General features: G+C 44.8%; 1 protein-coding gene across 1 annotated transcript in view; it reads left to right on the forward strand.

The window, feature by feature from the left end:
* Window positions 1-12,135, forward strand: part of SOCS5 (suppressor of cytokine signaling 5) — a 123,246-nt gene extending 111,111 nt beyond the window's left edge. Inside the window, exon 3 of the transcript XR_013221015.1 lies at window positions 11,776-12,135. The gene's annotated coding sequence lies outside the window, so the exon portion shown is untranslated. The remainder of the gene's footprint in view (window positions 1-11,775) is intronic.
* The last annotated feature ends 609 nt before the right edge of the window (window positions 12,136-12,744 follow it).

A 12,744-nucleotide genomic window follows, 5' to 3' on the forward strand; every position in this document is an offset into this window, starting at 1 on the left:
GAGACACAGGAGATGAATGGAGACACGGGGCAGAATGGAGACGGGGCAGAATGGAGACACAGGAGCAGAATGGAGATACAAGGGCAGAATGGAGACACGGGGCAAGAATGGAGACACGGGGGCAAGAATGAAGACACGGGGCAAGAATGGAGACACGGGCAGAATGGAGATACAGGGGCAGAATGGAAACAAAGGGCACAATTGGAGATACAGGGGCAGAATGGAGACACGGGGCAACAATGGAGACACAGGGGCAGAATGGAGACACGGGCAGAATGGAGACATGGGGCAAGAATGGAGACACAGGGGGCAGAATGGAGACAAGAGGCAAGAATGGAGACACAGGGGCCAAGAATGGAGACATGGGGCAGAATGGAGACATGGGACAAGAATGGAGACAAGGGGCAAGAATGGAGATGCAGGGGCAGAATGGAGACATGGGCCAAGAATGGAGACACTGGCCAAGAATGGAAATACAGGGGCAGAATGGAGACACAGGGCAAGAATGGAGATACAGGGGTAGAATGGAGACACAAGGCAGAATGGAGACACAGGGGCAAGAATGGAGACACAGGGGCAAGAATGGAGACACGAGGCAAGAATGGAGATACAGGGGCAGAATGGAGACACGGGGCAAGAATGGAGATATGGGGCAAGAATGGAGATACAGGGGCAGAATGGAGACACGGGGCAAGAATGGAGACACGGGGCAGAATGCAGACACAGGGCACAATTGGAGATACAGGGGCAGAATGGAGACACAGGGCAAGAATGGAGACACAGGGGCAGAATGGAGACACAGGGGCAGAATGGAGACACAGAGGGCAGAATGGAGACAAGAGGCAAGAATGGAGACACAGGGGGCAGAATGGAGACACAGAGGGCAGAATGGAGACAAGAGGCAAGAATGGAGACACAGGGGGCAAGAATGGAGACACGGGGCAGAATGGAGACACAGGGGGCAAGAATGGAGACACGGGGCAGAATGGAGACATGGGGCAAGAATGGAGACAAGGCAAGAATGGAGATACAGGGGCAGAATGGAGACATGGGGCAAGAATTGAGACACAAGGGGCAGATTGGAGACACGGGGCAAGAATGGAGATACAGGGGTAGAATGGAGACACAGGGCAGAATGGAGACACGGGGCAAGAAAGGAGACACGGGGAAGAATGGAGACACGGGGCAAGAATGGAGACACAGGGGCAGAATGGAGACACGGGGCAAGAATGGAGATACAGGGGTAGAATGGAGACACAGGGCAGAATGGAGACACGGGGCAAGAAAGGAGACACGGGGAAGAATGGAGACACGGGGCAAGAATGGAGACACAGGGGCAGAATGGAGACACGGGGCAAGAATGGAGATACAGGGGCAGAATGGAGACACGGGTCAAGAATGGAGATACGGGGCAAGAATGGAGATACAGGGGCAGATTGGAGACACGGGTGTTGTGAATTCCATTTTCGGGCTCCCTCCTGTGGTCATGAGTGGTACTGTGTGAGTTTGTTCTTGGGCTCCCTCTGGTGGCCTTTAGCGATATGGCTGGTCTGTGGCTGGGCTCAGCTGCTTCGTTTCCTGCTAAGCTTTCCTATTTAGCTCACCTGGACCTTCACTTGTTGCCTGCTGTCGGTGTATTCAGTCCTGATCCTGTGTCCTCCTGGATATTCCTTACGACCTGTCTCCTGCTGGACAAGCTAAGTTTGCTTGTTCATTTTGCTCATTATTTCCTTGAAAACGTTTCTCAGTATATGATGAGTTCAGTCCAGCTTGCTTTTATGTGATTTTTCGCTTGCTGGTTAGTTCTGGGGTGCAGAGTGCGCCCCTCACATTGTGAGTCGGTGTGAGGGTTCTTGTATTCTCTGCGTGGTTCATTTTTGATAGTTTTTGTACTGACCGCACAGACTCCTATCTATTTTCCGTCTATCTAGTGTTAGCGGGCCTCATTTGCTAAACCTGTTTCATTTCTACGTTTGGATTTTCCCCTTAACTCACCGTTATTATTTGTGGGGGGCTGTCTAAAAACTTTGGGGTTATTTCTCTGAGGCAAGTGAGGTCTTTGCTTTCTCTCTAGGGGTAGTCAGTTTCTCAGGCTGTGAAGAGGCGTCTAGGTTTTTAGGTAACGCTCCACGGCTACCTTTAGTGTGTGTGGATAGGCTCAGGATTGCGGTCAGTATAGCTTCCACATCCCCAGAACTTGTCCTAATATTCTGGTCATATGTGTCAGGTCAGTTTTGAGATCCTACCACCGGATCATAACACACGGGGCAAGAATGGAGATACATGGGCAGAATGGAGACACAGGGCAAGAATGTAGACACAGGGGGCAGAATAGAGACATGGGGCAAGAATGGAGATACAGGGGGCAGAATGGAGACACGGGGCAAGAATGGACATACAGGGGCAGAATGGAGACAAGGGGCAAGAATGGAGACACGGGGCAAGAATGGAGACACGGGACAGGATTGGAGACACGGGGCAGGATTGGAGACACGGGGCAGAATGTAGACAATGGGCATGATTGGAGACACGGGGCAGGAATGGAGACAAGGGGCAGGATTGGAGACATGGTGGCAGGATGAAAGATATGGTGGCAGGATGAAAGATATGGTGGCAGGATGAAAGATATGGGGGCAGGATTGGAGACACAGGGGGCATGATTGGAGACATGGTACGGTATGGAGACAGATCGGGCAGGATGGAGACAGATGGGGCAGGATCATGGGGCAGGATAATGGGACAGTTGTGGCAGGATCATAGGACATATGGGGTATGATGGGGACATCACATGGGGCAGAATGGATACTCATGAGGGCAGGATGGAAGAACATATGGCTGGAGCCAGGAATGAGACACATGAGGGCCAGGATGGTGGATATTATTACCATAGGGGCTAATTAAAGGATATTACTGCAGTGATGTATTTATTTTATTTTTTGAGTATACTGTTTTAAATGGGGAGGCGATCCTGTTACTGTGTAGAGTGACACTATGTCGCCTTTTTTCTTCATTTGGCGTTGTGTAGAAGTTGGGAAAAAATAAGTAATGTGTTCTGCAAGCGGTGCTCTAGCTAATTGTGTTATTTCGTGCAGAGACGAGCCTTGGCTGGAAGAGGGTGACGTTGATCTCTGCTGGATGAAGATGATAGACTTCACCTAGAGGTGTCACTGGTGAGCCAGTATGTTACCTATACACTGATACTATACATTGTATAGTATATACAGCAGTCGTGTGTACAATGTCACCAGTGATCACTGTATTACTTTTACACAGACACTGCATACTAAGTACAGATCTCCTGTGTATAATGGCACATATGGTGATATTAGTATTGTGGGTTTTTTTTATTACTGATCAGTATTGTAGTATTCAGTCACAAAGTGGTGGTAATATGTTGTCCGGCCATGGTGTGGTAGTATTTGTTCCTTGTATGTGGTATCATTGGTCACCCTGTGGTGGTAATATATGGTCTGGACATGGTGTGGCGGTATTTGTTCTTTGTATGTGGTATTATAGAACACTACGTGGTGGTAATATGTAGTCTGGTCATGGTATGGGGGTATTTGTAACTTGTGTGTGATATTATTGGTCATTTTACATTTTAAAATTACACCTAAATTGTATTGCATATTTTACCAACTGGTTAATAGGTTAGAGTAAAGTAGGGCCTGGCCAAAAGAGTCTGCTGTGTCGTGGTGGCAGATTAGAAAAATCTTTTGGCCAAAACAAAAGCTGCTGTCATATGTGTGATCTGGTGATGGGAACTTTTAATGTGTGATGGGTGAGAAGTGGAGTTTTTCCAAGAGAGAGCGGTGGGGCTGTGGACAGTTTGAGGGGTGGAGCCTGGGCGGAGTTTCAAAGGGGCCCCGAAAATTTTCCCAGAATGGGGCCCCGAAATTCCTAGTGGCAGCCCTGCTAATGGTTATAGTAAGCGATTGATTGCAGTTATTTATTCCAAAGGGTGTGCAACCAAATGTTAGATTGAGGGTGCCAACAATTTTGTCAGTCCCACTTTTGTAGTTTTGTGTGAAATTATGTCCAATTTACTTTTTTTTGTGTTGTTCCAAAACACACAAAGGAAATAAACATGTATAACAAAACGTGTGCAATTGCAATAATTTTCTGGGAGAAATAATTCATTTTCTGGAACAATAGCAAGGGTGCCAACACTTTCGACCATGACTGTAATATTTTCAGAATGCTGCTGCATATACTGTATATATTCATATTGCAGCCGCGGCATACTTTCCCCAGCACTATCTCCCGGCCATAAGAGCTGCACTACTTATAATAAGACCACTAGAACTGTGGAATTGTTTCAGGAGTATTCAAGAATAGATATGCTGTAGAGTAGCAATGGGCATAGTGCAATATCTCTGGTGAACGTTTAGGTAAAAGGAGCTTTCTCGTTTAGTAGATTTATGAACTGATATCGATCCAAATGTAGTTATATTGAGCCAGAAGGATATACAGCACAGGATTTTAGACTTTGTAGGTCAGGAATGCTCAATATTTGTATATTTGTTAATGCTCATACTATTAAAGGGCATAATGCAATAATTTTGATCTAATATCCTAAGGGACAATAGTTCAATAGCATCTACCTAGATATATGACGGATTTATGGATTTCATCCAAATCCCCTAATCCCCTAGGAGCTTTGTGTCATATGGTGGTTATTTCCTGACAGTTAAATAACACATACTCTACTGATATCGCAAGAGATTATACAGTGGGTATGGAAAGTATTCAGACCCCTTTAAATTTTTCACTCTTTGTTTCATTGCAGCCATTTGGTAAATTCAAAAAAGTTCATTTTTTTCTCATTAATGTATACTCTGCACCCCATCTTGACTGAAAAAAACAGAAACATAGTAATTTTTGCAAATGTATTAAAAAAGAAAAACTGAAATATCACATGGACATAAGTATTCAGACCCTTTGCTCAGTATTGAGTAGAAGCACTCTTTTGAGCTAGTACAGCCATGAGTCTTGTTGAGAATTATGTATTTGGGGATCCTCTGCCATTTTTCCTTGCAGATCCTCTCCAGTTCCGTCAGGTTGGATGGTGAACGTTGGTGGACAGCCATTTTCAGGTCTCTCCAGAGATGCTCAATTGGGTTTAGGTCAGGGCTCTGGCTGGGCCAGTCAAGAATGGTCACAGAGTTGTTCTGAAGCCACTCCTTTGTTATTTTAGCTGTGTGCCTAGGGTCATTGTCTTGTTGGAAGGTGAACCTTCGGCCAAGTCTGAGGTCCAGAGCACTCTGGAAGAGGGTTTCATCCAGGATATCTCTGTACTTGGCCGCATTCATGTTTCCTTCAATGGCAACCAGTCGTCCTGTCCCTGCAGCTAAAAAACACCCCATAGCATGATGCTGTCACCACCATGTTTCACTGTGGGGATTGTATTGGGCAGGTGATGAGCTGTGCCTGGTTTTCTCCACACATACCGCTTAGAATTATCACCAAAAAGGTCTATCTTCTTCTCATCACACCAGAGAATCTTATTTCTCATAGTCTGGGAGTCCTTCATGTGTTTTTTAGCAAACTCTATGCAGGCTTTCATATGTCTTGCCCTGAGGAGTGGCTTCCGTTGGGCCACTTTGCCATAAATACCCGGTGGAGGGCTGCAGTGACTTTGTGGAACTTTCTCCCATCTCCCTACTGCATCTCTGGAGCTCAGCCACAGTGATTTTGGTGTTCTTCTTTACCTCTCTCACCCCAAGGCTCTTCTCCCACGATTGCTCAGTTTGACTTGACGGCCAGGTCTAGGAAGACTTCTGGTGGTCCCAAACTTCTTCTATTTAAGGATTATGGAGCTCACTGTGCTCTTAGGAACCTTGAGTACTGCACAAATTCTTTTGTAAACTTGGCCAGATCTGTACCTTGCCACAATTCTGTCTCTGAGCTCATTTGTCAGTTCCTTTGACATCATGATTCTCATTTGGTCTGACATGCACTGTGAGGTCTTATATAGACAGGTTGCCTTTCCAAATCAAGTCCTATCAGTTTAATTAAACACAGCTGGACTCCAATGAAGGAGTAGAACCATCTCAAGGAGGATCACAAGGAAATGGACAGCATGTGACTTAAATATGAGTGTCTGAGCAAAGGTCTGAATATTTATGATCATATGATATTTCAGTTTTTCTTTTTTATTACATTTGCAAAAATATCTACATTTCTGTTTTTTTTTTCAGTCAAGATGGGGTGCAGGGTGTTTACATTAATGAGAAAAAAAATGACCTTTTTTCGAATTTACCAAATGGCTGCAATAAAACAAAGAGTGTAAAATTTAAAGGGGTCCGAATACTTTCCATACCCACTGTATATATATATATATATATCTATATATATATATATATATATATATATATATATATATATATATATATATATATATATATAGTATCAGGATACATAAGTACATATGGATTTTGATTAAATATTAGTATCTAGGATATGACCCTTTAACCTCCCTTTGATGTGGGCACCAGCGCAGAACCCACAGCTTTCCTGGCACGTGTCAGCTGTTTTGAGCAGCTGACATGTGCCCTGTGGCTGTTAACCCGTTAGATGCAGCTGTCAATCTCTGACAGCGGCATTTAATGTGATTGCGCCAAAAGAGCGTCACTAATCCCGCCCATCGGCGCCCATGTCACATGACTGCAGGTCGCTGATGGGTTGGCATGACAACCCGGGGTCTGCAGGAGACCCCTGTGGTTGTCATCACCGGATTGCTTTAAGCGCCACCCAGCGGTTTGCGCTAGTGATGAGTGAGTATACTCGTTACTCGGGTTTCCCTGAGCGTGCTTGGGTGGTCTCCGAGTATTTTGGCGTGCTTGGAGATTTAGTTTTCATCACCGCAGCTGCATGATTTGCAACTGCTAGACAGCTTGAATACATGTGGGGGTTGCCTGTTTGTTTCCCACATGTATTCAGGCAAATCACTAGTCTGCACTCATACCATGTGAGCATTCTGCTACACTCAGGCAATCTGATCATCGCCTGTGTGTAGCAGAGGCGATCGTACAACTGCAACGTCTATTCTCCCTCGGAGACTATTGAAGCATGCAAAAAGTAAAAAACAAAAATAAAAAAATATATAAAAGTTCAAATCACCACCCATTCGCCCCTTTCAAAATAAAACAATTTAAAAAAAATTAAACATATACATATTTGGTATCGTGGCATTCATAATCAGTCTATCTATCAAGCTAAAAAAAAGAATTAATCTAGTAGGTAAACGGCATAGCGAAAAAAAAAAAAAGTAAAAACGCCAGAATTACGTTATTTTAGCCTCCGCAACATTGCATTAAAATGCAATAACAGCCGATCAAAAGATGGTATCCACATCAACATGGTATCATTAAAAACGTCAGCTCAACACGCAAAAAATAAGCCCTCACCCAACCCCAGATCACAAAAAATGGAGACACTACGGGTCTCGGAAAATGATGCAAATTTTTTTTTTAACAAATTTGGGATTTTTTTCACTATTTAAATAAGAAACAACCTATACATGTTTACTATCTTCAAACTCGTAATGACCTGGAGAATCATAGTGGCAGGTCAGTTTTAGCATTTGGTGAACACAGTAAAAAAAATCCTAAAAACACTTGCGGAATTGCACTTTTTTTGAACTGCACCAAACTTGAAATATGATTTATTTTTAAAGAATAATAGTATGATAAAAAAAGGTTATATTTTATTATTAGTCCACCTCAGTCAGTGATTTTGTTTAATTAGTGGACATTTTTGAGTCTTTATAGGTCCTCATTCAGTGGATGATTTATCAAAGCTTTTTCGACAGATTTCTGGCAAAGCAATTTTTTAATGAAGTTGCACAAAAAATGCAACATATGGCATTTTCACGCCTTTCTCTCCGTAGCTCCCACAAAATGGAAAGAGCTGGGGCAGGATATGGGCTTTACAGGGTCGTGGCGACGCCTGCTCGTCAAATTCATGATGAGGACCAGCATCTTCTACCCCAGCAGAACTTGGAGTAAGATGCCCAAACAGACACACACCACTATACACCTCACCTTATTCATTAAGAGACACCTTATTAGGACTTGGAGAACAACACTGGACCGCGACAGCGAACCTCCCCAGGACGAGGAGACCAGGTAGACCACCCCCTATACAGGGAGCGTTAGGAGCAGGCCCAGGGGAGACTACTGCTTGGCAGCTGGTATCCAATGAAAGAAAACAGGAATAACGGCAGGAGAAAGGAAGACAAGGTGGAAAAGGCCAGGCAATGACGAAGGGAAAAAGCACGAACCGAGAAAAGGAGCAGACAGTTACGGTAAAAGATGGAAGCCTTAAGGGAAGGTGGGAGACAAACCAGCAGGCTAGATGGAGACGCAGGAATACGGATGGGAAGAGAACACAGCAGGAGGACTACGCAGAGGCACAGGAGCACCGGGGAGACGGAGACACAGGCAGGCCGGAGCTGGAAAGAAACAAAGAAAACAATGTTCAGGCACTAGAAAACCTAACTGAGGAACAGAGGACAAGCCGCAAGGGAGGCGCAGAGAAACGTGGAGGTCAGAGTCATTTGCAGAGAACAAATGATAATCAGGCACAGCCCAGAGGAAGAGACGGCCTGATATTCAGAGCGGCAGCGTACCTTCCGGGTCAAGGTCCTCCAGTGGCATAGCGTGAGAGGTCAGGAGCGGCCAGAATCAAAGAGTACTGTGTGCGCGTGCGCAGTGGAATCTAGTGCGCACACGCACCCGACATGAAGCAGAAGCCGGGGTAGGGAGCAGAGGAGCAGGCACTGGAAGAACAGGAGTGCACCGAGATGCCATGGAACAGTAAGTATGAGACACCAGGGAATGCGGTGGTGGCGGCGGCGTGACAGGCAGCGGTGGCGGTGGCAAGACAGGCGGTGGAGGCATTGGCGTAACACACCTGTCCTCTCCAATATGCCAACTTACAAAGGCCAGCAAGAAAATTGGTAGTCTTGATAAAGTGGGGTTAAAAACTCTAGGATCTGACTTCAAAAGGGGGCGATTCACCAAGACTGGTGATTCTCTTGTTGGTCTTGATGAGGGAACGTTATGGAGCGGATGCCACCGATTCATTAAGATACTCTTAAAGAATCAAGTGACGCATGTAGAGGCATGTACCACATCACAAATGTTACTCAAGTCTCTGCAGAAGTAAGATTTATGGTGTAGCGAATGCAGCTGCTCATAATGAATTTGATCAACTGGGGTCACCATGCCCTATCAGTCCCCCACTCCGTTCCGCACCAGCGTTGTCCTCGTGCAGCGCCCCAGAGTCCTGGTCGTTGCAGTGCTGATGCTCCGCCGCTAAGGGGGGTGTTGGTACGTCTGATTGCACTAAAGGAGTTCACCTGACCAGGTATCACACACACTACACTTCACACTCCGGCCACCAGGGGGAGTGGTTCTATCTAGTAGGCCACTCCTCACACTTTGGTAAAACTGGGGGTTGGACAAGAAGACAGGGCAGGGAGAAGTAACTGGGAAGAGCTAGAGAGAATGACCTGTCAGGGATGGGATCCTGACAGATTCCTAAGAAAGGACAAAAAGTGAGAAAACGGGAATACAGCAAAGAGGCGAGAGAACCAGAAGGAGTCGTGCTGTAAGATCGAGGCAACATCCTTCTGAGGCGCAAACAATCGGTGGCCGGAACGCCGAGAAAGTAAGAGACTCTAAGCATTACTTCAAACCACGGCTGGACAGCCAATTATAGGTTGGCTGTCTCACTTAAACACCTAAGCAGACAACGGAGGCAGCTGTGGGAGAGGGGCGACTCTAGGGTCCCAGAAGAACTCCAGGCCTACCCCGTCATACGGGTGCGTCCTAACCATATCACCTGGGGGATGGAGAGAACGAATATCAGAGACAGACACAGCAGTTGTGAGGACTATCCCGGGGTGCTCAGCAGGGAAGGACTACAACACACAGGCGCTAGAAGGTAGACACTGATTCCTACCTGTTAAGGGAACTCCGGATGTGCCATCGGACCGGCCGGTCTCAGACAGCCCTTTTAACAGTGCTCCGGATTGAGTACCTCGAGACCTTCAGTAAAGAGGTAAAGAGACTGCAACTCTGTGTCCTCGTTATTCCTCGCGACCTGCACCACACCACCACATCATCACGTTCTATCTTCACTGGACGCCCCTCAGCAGGGTCACGGACCGGGCCTAGCCACCGTGACAACCCCAGGACTGAGACACAGAGGCCCGGTACCGGGTGCCCCTCGGCCCTGCGGCAGTGGGGGCGCTCCACTCGCATCGTGGAAAAAAATGCATCTTTAAAAAGTTTTTTTTTCACCAGAAATCTGGTGAGAAAGCTTTGATGAATTACTCCCATAGAGTTTGTAGTCTAGTACCACAGGGGCGTGTAGGTTTGCACAGGAATTGTGGACATGAAATGGTCTGTATTTTTTTTTATTAAAGTCTACTGTAAATTTGCTCTACTTAAATTTACAAATACATTTTTTTGGATAGGTTGACATAGACTGAAGCAGAAATATAGCTAAAGCAGCAGTGTTGAGCATAGCTATGGAAATAGGTGCACAGGCAGCAGGCGCATTAGATAACTGTTCTTCTTTCCAATGTTTCCAGCTTCTTTAGCTGCATTTTATTTAACACCGGAACCTCTAAGCAATATGTTTAATTTTACTCTAAACGCAATCCTTACTGTAAATGCATTTTTATGCTGCAGGACGATGTGAATATATTCGTCAGTTATTGGATCTGTGTTTTTATGAAGTATTGTCCAAACATAAAACAGCTTGTAAAAGGGGCAATGGTTTTGGAAATGGCAAAAAGAAGAGATAATGATTTTCTTAAAACTTTTAGTTGAGCCTGCTTGTAATCAAGAGAGTGTAGCGAATGAGTGAATGTCTGCCATTGGCCTGGCTGCAGCTGTCTTGCTAGATGCATAATCCAAGTGGGCTTATAGAAAGTGACGGAGCAGACGAGTCTTCCTGCCAGTCTGGACAGCCAACGTTATTGGTCTTGGATGAATTCCATTCTAATACGTCTTTAACTTACCTTTGAAAGCTGTTAGAAATGGCAGCCTGTGCAAATCAGTTTAAAGTATATCGTAAAATGAGAACATACTCCTGTCACTTTGGATTGCCGTACGAAGAAAGAACACAGATATCACCGGAAAGCATTTATGATGCCTAAATGGGACTGTGTGGAAACAGAATTTTGGTTTAAAAAGAATATTGTGTAGAATAAGACCAGATTTTTTTTTCCGCCAAGTTTGTTTTTTCAATCAATTCATCAATGCCAACTAAACCACTGGTGGTCACTTTGGTTCCTGTTCTTTACCCAAGGGTCACTTAGAAATTTCCTTATTTTTTAAAGAAAAGCACAGTTTTTTTTCCAATGAAGCCAACATTAAATGATTCATAAATACACTATACATTGTTAATGTGGTAAATGACTGTTCTAGCTGCAAACGTCTGGTTTGTAATGCAATATCTTCATAGGTGTATAGAGGCCCATTTCCAACAACCATCACTCCAGAGTTCTTATGGTACTTTGTGTTTGCTAACTGTGTAAGGAGGATAATGGATGGTTAGAATACCCTTGAAAACCCTTGTGCAAGTATGACAGCACAGCTGAAAATAGTTTGGCTGATTAGAGAACCTATAAACCTGACCTTCCTTTGAGCTAGTTGAGAATCTGGAGCATTACATTTGTTGGTTCCATTAAACTCTCAAAATGGCCAGAAAAAAAAAAGAACTTTCATGTGAAACTTGACAGTCTATTCTTGTTCTTAGAAATGAAGGCTATTCCATGCGAGAAATTGCTAAGAAACTGAAGATTTCCTACAACGGTGTGTACTACTCCCTTCAGAGAAGAGCACAAACAGGCTCTAACCAGAGTAGAAAGAGAAGTGGGAGGCCCCGCTGCACAACTGAGCATCAAGACAAGTACATTAGGGTCTGTAGTTTGAGAAATCGACGCCTCACGGGTCCTCAACTTGCAACTTCATTAAATAGTACACGCAAAACGCCAGTGTCAACGTCTACAGTGAAGAGGCGACTCCGGGATGCTGGCCTTCAGAGCAGAGTGGCAATGAAAAATACATATCCTAGACTGACTAATAAAAGGAAAAGATTAATATGGGCAAAAGAACACAGACATTGGACAGAGGAAGATTCGCGTTTCACGTGCAGCTTCTTCAATGGGGGGGTTTCATGTGACATGAAACCCCCCCATTGAAGAAGCTGCACGCGAAATGCGCGTCAGGGATTTGGACAGCCTAATCAGGTCGTACACCACTTACTTACCTATATACATGTGTGATCCCACTTACTCACTCATGGACACCTACGGCGTCTAAGCACACTGGTGCACTAGAGGCGTTAACCCTTAGGGGATTTGAGCAGCCTAAGTAGGTTATATACCATCTATCTAAATGTGCATGCTACTCTACTCATTTACCCAAGGACACCTATGGTGTCTAAGCACACTGTTGCATTTATGACCTATGTTAATGTGGAACTTTATATGATGGCATCTATGTATTAAACATTTAAGCACTATGCACTTTATCTATATCTAATTAATTAAGATTTATACTGAGTGAGAAGTAGTGAACATTAGGAAAGTTACGTATGTGGCATAGACATATGATGTACTGACATCAGCTTACTATAGGCATCTAGATGATTTAGCACTTTTGCAATTGTTTATGCGTTAAATACAAATTTACTACTAAATTTACTGTCTGTCAGACATTACTC

This window comes from Ranitomeya variabilis, chromosome 2 (assembly GCF_051348905.1).
Source record: "Ranitomeya variabilis isolate aRanVar5 chromosome 2, aRanVar5.hap1, whole genome shotgun sequence".
Taxonomy (NCBI): Eukaryota; Metazoa; Chordata; class Amphibia; order Anura; family Dendrobatidae; genus Ranitomeya; species Ranitomeya variabilis.